This window comes from Colobus angolensis, unplaced genomic scaffold (genome assembly GCF_000951035.1).
Source record: "Colobus angolensis palliatus isolate OR3802 unplaced genomic scaffold, Cang.pa_1.0 Scaffold424, whole genome shotgun sequence".
NCBI lineage: Eukaryota > Metazoa > Chordata > Mammalia > Primates > Cercopithecidae > Colobus > Colobus angolensis.
In genome coordinates, this window is record NW_012117644.1 from 1,009,843 (window position 1) to 1,015,998 (window position 6,156).

At 44.0% G+C, this 6,156-nt stretch overlaps 1 protein-coding gene across 2 annotated transcripts in view; it reads right to left on the minus strand.

The window, feature by feature from the left end:
- The window catches only part of NUMA1 (nuclear mitotic apparatus protein 1), an 83,805-nt gene that overhangs the window by 59,004 nt on the left and 18,645 nt on the right, over nucleotides 1-6,156 (minus strand). The window contains exon 3 of one of the 2 annotated variants that reach the window (XM_011956780.1): nucleotides 4,652-4,749. The exons of the other annotated variant lie outside the window; for it this stretch is intronic. The gene's annotated coding sequence lies outside the window, so the exon portion shown is untranslated. The remainder of the gene's footprint in view (nucleotides 1-4,651; nucleotides 4,750-6,156) is intronic. 2 annotated transcript variants of the gene reach the window in all.

Here is a 6,156-nt window from a genome sequence, read left to right on the forward strand (position 1 = left end):
GAGGCGGAGGTTGCAGTGAGCCAAGATTGCGCCACTGCATTCCAGCCTGGGCAACAAGAGCAAAACTCCGTCTCAAAAAAAAAAATTAATTAATTAATTAATTAAGATGAAACGATGTTTAGGAAACTTCATTTCTTGCTTACACAAGTTTGCTCTCCTTGTTCTTCAAAACCAGTGAAGCAATACAAAGTTAGATAAAAGACAAAATTGGTAATCTCCCAGCCCCTTTCCATTCCTCTCCAAGGCCTCCTACAAGATGAGAAATGGTAACATATTTTTGTGCCCCCAAAAAACATAAATACAAATATATTGGAAAGGGTTTTGTTGCTCTCTAGTTTGCTCTCTAGTTTTTAGAAAACTAGGTTTAAACTTTACACATTGCTCTGCAACTTATCTAATAATTTATCAACATCTCCCCCCAAGCGTCAATAACTAAAATTCTAACTCATACTTTTAAAAAGCTACATAGAAGTCCATATAAGGAATATCCATAATGTGTTCACATATTTTTCTATTGAGGGAATGGCTATTTTCAATGTTACCATTTCAAACAATGCTGTAATGAGTATCCTTGATATATTTCAAGTGAAAGAAAAAAAACTATTTCTACACACATACTTTCTTTGTTGTCCCATGTTTTGATTACTCCCGGTCTTATCATCATCCCTACCTCCCTTGCTCAGAGAATCATCCTCAGGGTCCAGTCTGATGACGGAGAGCGAAGTAATTTGGAGAATGTCAAGATAAGACATGTGATAGTGACTGTTGGTAAATTGAAAATGGGGCTGCCTCTCCCAGTCACTTGCACATGCTATCCCCCTCCCCTCCTTACATGTGCTCCCTGTTCTGGTCCCAGCAGCTGCTTCCAACTCAACTGATGTGAAAAGAGTTGCCTACTTTGTCATATTCCTAACCCTGGCAAGTGCAGACAGGCCCAGGAGCTCTCCAAACAATTGGGAAGGAGAAAAAATACATTATCACTGTGAAATAATATAATACAGAGGTATCTAGAGTAAAATGTAAAATTCTCTCTTCGTTAAGCCTCAATCCACATTTGCCAGTGGCATTAAGCCTCAATCCACATTTGCCAGTGGCACTCCCCAGCTCACAAGTGACCACTGTTAGAAGTCTGTTGTACAGTCTTTCCGATTTTTCCTAAGCATGTACACATACAGGTATATATTCACATACAGGTATGTATGTTTGGTCCACATACCTGTAATCATACCATATGTTCTGCAACTTGCCCTTTTCACGTAAAAATTTCTTTGACATGTTTCCATACCAGCACATAATAGATTCCTCACATTTTTAAATAATTTTTTTTGAGACACAGTCTTACTCTGTCACCCAGGCTGGAGTGCAGTGGTGCCATCATGGCTCACTGCAACCTTGACCACCTGGGCTCAGGTGATCCTCCCACCTCAGCCTCCTGGTAGCTGGGACTAGAGGTGTGCACCATCATACCCAGCTAATTTTTTTGTAGAGATGGGGTTTCACCATGTTGCCCAAACTGTTCTCAAACTCCTAGGCTCAAACAATCCACCCACCTTGCCCTCCCAAAGTGCTGGGATTACAGGTGTGAGCCATCGTGGCTGGCAATTCCTTACACTTTTAAAAGCTTAAAAAGATCCTACGGTAAGAATGTGCCACAACTTTTTTTTCCCATTTTGCTACATCTGGACATTTAAGTTGTTCACAGTGTTTTGCCATGTCAAAGAATGCTGCATTGATAACACTGGCAGCACATCTCTAATTTTACACACAAGCTAATATTTCTCTAGAATATATACCAATAATTAGAATTGATGGGTTGAAAAGCTTGTGTATTTTAAATGTTAAAAGACATTCCCAAATTACCATCTAAAATTGTGTACTAGTTTATAGTCTCACCAACAGAGGATAAAAATTCCCATCTACACCCTTCTACCAACATATTTTATCAATATATAAGATAGAACATATTATTGTTTTAATTTATATCTTATTTCCAGAAAAGTTAAACATCTCCTCACATGTGCAACTGTTCATTCTTATTTCTTATGAAAGGTATTACCATTTTGATTTTAAACATGAGGGTTCAGAGATGCTAGAATGACACAACCAGTAAGTAGCAGACATCAAAGCTTTTTTTTTTTTTTAACAATTTCCCATCAAAACTAGGCCTCTTTTTGTCAAGTGTACTTCCCCCTACCAGCAGCCAGCAAACTATAGCCTGTAAGTTAGTAGCCCATATTTTGTAAATCAGGTTTTACTAAAACATAGCCACACCCATTCATTTAAGTATTGTGTACGGCTGCTTTTGTTCTCCAATGGCAGAGGTGAGTAGTTACAACCATATGGTCTGCAAAGCCTAAAATATTTACTACTGGGGTCTAAACAGAAACAATAACTTGGCCGGGCACAGCGACTCACACCTGTAATCCCAGTATCTTGGGAGGCTGAAGTAGGTGGACTGCTTGAGCCAAGGAATTTGAGACCAGCCTGGGCAACATGGCAAGATTCCATCTCTACAAAAATCACAAAAATAGCCAGCTGGGGTGGCACACACCTATAGTCCCAGATACTCGGGAGGCTGAGGTGGGAGGACTGCTTGAGCCTGGGAGGCCAAGGCTGTGGTGAACCGTCATTGCACCACCACATTCCAGCCTGGGAGACAGAGTGAGACTTCATGTCAAAAAAACAAAACACACACACACAAACAAGAAAAGTTCAAGTCTGGGCACAGTGGCTCAGGCCTGCAATCCCAGTACTTTGGGAGGCCAAGCGAGTCCCCATCTCTACAAAAAATAAAAAAAATTAGGCCAGGCACGGTAGCCCACACCTGTAATCCCAGCATTTTGGGAGGCCGAGGTGGGCGGATCACGAGGTTAGGAGAATCGAGACTATCCTGGCCAACATGGTGAAACCCCATCTCTACTAAAATTACAAAAATTAGCTGGCCGTGGTGGCATGTACCTGTAAACCCAGCTATTCAGGAGGCTGAGGCAGGAGAATCACTGGAACCAGGGAGTTGGAGGCTGCAGTGAGCCGAGATCATGCCACTGCCCTCCAGCCTGGCGACACTGACAGAGTCTTAGCAAGACTCTGTCTAAAAAAATTAAAAAATTAAAAATTAGCCAGGCACAGGGGTGTGTGCCTGTAGTTCCAGCTACTTGGGAGGCTGAGGCAGGAGGACCCCTTGAACCAAGGAGTTCCAGGTTGCAGTGAGCTATGATCGCACCACTGCACTCCAGAATCTGGGTGATAGAGCAAGACCCTGTCCCAAAACAAAAAAAGAAAAGCTTCTCAGTGGGGATTAGTGATGGTCTAATTGGCCACAGCCAGAGCATGGCTATGTTACAGTGTGTGGCTCATTTTCTAATAAATTTATATGCAGTATAGGTCTGGTATATAATCCCAAAGGAAAGAGCCCAAAACACTCTAATGAAGTGTTTGGTGTTGCAACACCAAAAGATTTCCTATGCACTACTCTTCACCTTCCTTGTTTCTTTCTTTCTTTCTTTTTTTTTTTCTTTTGGAGACAGAGCTTCATTCTGTTGCCCAGGCTGGAGTGCAGTGGTATAATCACAGCTTACCACAGCCTCAACCTCCCAGGCTCAAGTGATCCTCCTTCCTCAGACTCCTGAGTAGCCGGGACCACAGGTGGGAGCCACCACACCTGGCAAATTTTTGTATTTTTTGTAGAGACAGGGCCTTGCCATGTTGCCTAGGCTCATCTTGAACTCCTGGGCTCAAGCAATCCTTCTGCCTCTGCCTCCCAAAGTGCTGGGATTATAGGCATGAGCCACCATGCCTGGCCCCTTATTTAATTTTGTCTAATGGGACACAAACAAATCTGGTTCCTACTGTCCTTCAGTGATTTTGACAATGTAGTTCCTACCCACACACTACAATAATATAAAACCAAAGCAAGCTCCACTATGTCTACTGCTAAACACCCCCAACAAACACACATACACACCATACCACCCCACACCCCACCCCCACCCCACACCGCACCACACAACCCAACACAGGTGTCTCCTTCCCTTTTGCTAGCAGATTCGCTAGGAAGCAGCTGAACATTTCCAGCATGTCAAACCAACTGCTAAGAGCTAGGGCCCCTGACCATTGTGGGAAAGGAAGGCCAATTCCCCCCTCTAGATTGTACCCTTCTGAAGATCCTGGCCATGAAAGAAGTTATTTCTACAGAGAATTTTAAGCCATTCAATTCCTGTACGGCAGGCAGGGAAGGTGTCATCCTCCCCATTTCATCAGTGGAGGAACTCAGTGTAACTTGTTTCATTTCCTCTTACTTCAAAAGGTCACTTTAAGTAATAGGGTCATTTAGGTAATATCAGTGATCTTTTCAGTTTCTCCTCACATTCTCTCCCAAATTTTGGTTTTACAAAATAATGGTTAAAAAAAAGAAGCTATCATACTCTCCAGGAAATTTAACTTAATATAGAATTTTGAATGAGAAATTAATAATCAAAGAACAGTGCATTTTAGGCCAGGTGCGGTGGCTCACGCCTGTAATCCTAGCACTTTAGAAGGCCAAGGCGGGTGGATCATTTGAGGTCAGGAGTTCGAGACCAGCCTGGCCAACATGGTGAAACCCTGTCTCTACTTAAAATACAGAAAATTAGCTGGGTGTGGTGGTACGCACCTGTAATCCCAGCTACTTGGGAGGCTGAGGCAGGAGAATCGCTTGAACCCGGGAGGCGGAGGTTGCAGTGAGCTGAGATCGCGCCATTGCACTCCAGACTGAGGGACAAGAGCGAGACTTCGTCTCAAAAAACAAACAAACAAAGAACAGTGCATTTTCTTACACAAATAAACAGGTATTAAGTGGTTCTCTGGATAGGAACTTGGCAATACATATCAACCTTAATGCCTGTAATCCTAGCACTTTGGGAGGCTGAGGCGGGTGGATCACCTAAGGTAAGGAGCTCAAGACCAGCCTGACCAACATGGAGAAAACTGTCTTAAAAAAATACAAAATTAGCCAGGCGTGGCAGCGCATGCATGTAATCCCAACCACTCGGGAGGCTGAGGCAGGAGAATCGCTTGAACCTGGAAGGTGGAGGTTGCAGTGAGCTGAGATCGCGCCATTGCACTCCAGTCTGGGCAACAAGAGCGACACTCCATCCCAAAAAAAACAAAAAACAAAAAACAAAACCCTGATATTTGGGCCAGGTGTGGTGGTGGCACATGCCCAAAATCCCAGCACTTTGGGAGACTGAGGTGGAAGGACTGCTTGAGCCCAGGAGTTCAAGACCAGCCTAGGCAACATAGTGAGACCTCATCTCTACAAAAAAATTAAAAATTAGCCAGCTATGGTGGTGCACACCTGTGGTCCCAGTTACTCGGGAGGCTGACGTGAGAGGATCACTTAACCCCAGAAGGTTGAGACTGCAGCGAGCTGTGATCACACCACTGCACTCCAGCCTGGGTGACAGAGTGAGACCCTGTCTCAAAACAAAGAAACAAAAATGTTCATATTTGGCTGGGTATGGTGGCTCACACCTGCACCAGGAGGACCTCTTGAGGCCGGGAGTTCGAGACCAGCAATCTTCTTGCCTCAGCCTCCCAAAGTGCTGGTGCTAGGATGACAGGCGTGAGCCACTGCACCCAGCCTAAACTAGTAAATTTTGTTACATACATTTTACCAAAACTCAAAAAAAAAAAAAAAAAAGCTGGCTGGGTACAGTGGTTGAAGCTTATCACCCCAGCACTTTGGAAGGCCAAGTTAGGAGGATTGCTTGAGCCCAGGAGTTCAAGACCAGCCTGGGCAACACAGTGAGACCATGTCTCTACAAAAAAATTTAAAAATTAGACAGGTGTGGTGGTGCACACCTGTAGTCCCAGCTACTCGGAGGCTAAGGTGGGAGGATCACTTGAGTCTGAGCTTGGGAGGCTGAAACTGCAATAAGCTGTGATCACACTACTGTACTCTAGCCTGGGTAATAGAGTGAGATCTTGTGGTCAAAAAAAAAGAAGCTCATGTTCTTTTATCAAACAATTCCAATCACAGAAATAAAAGTTTAGGAAAAAATCTGAAATACAAAGATACATGGACAGGCCGGGCGCGGTGGCTCAAGCCTGTAATCCCAGCACTTTGGGAGGCCGAGACGGGTGGATCACGAGGTCAGGAGATCGAGACCATCCTGG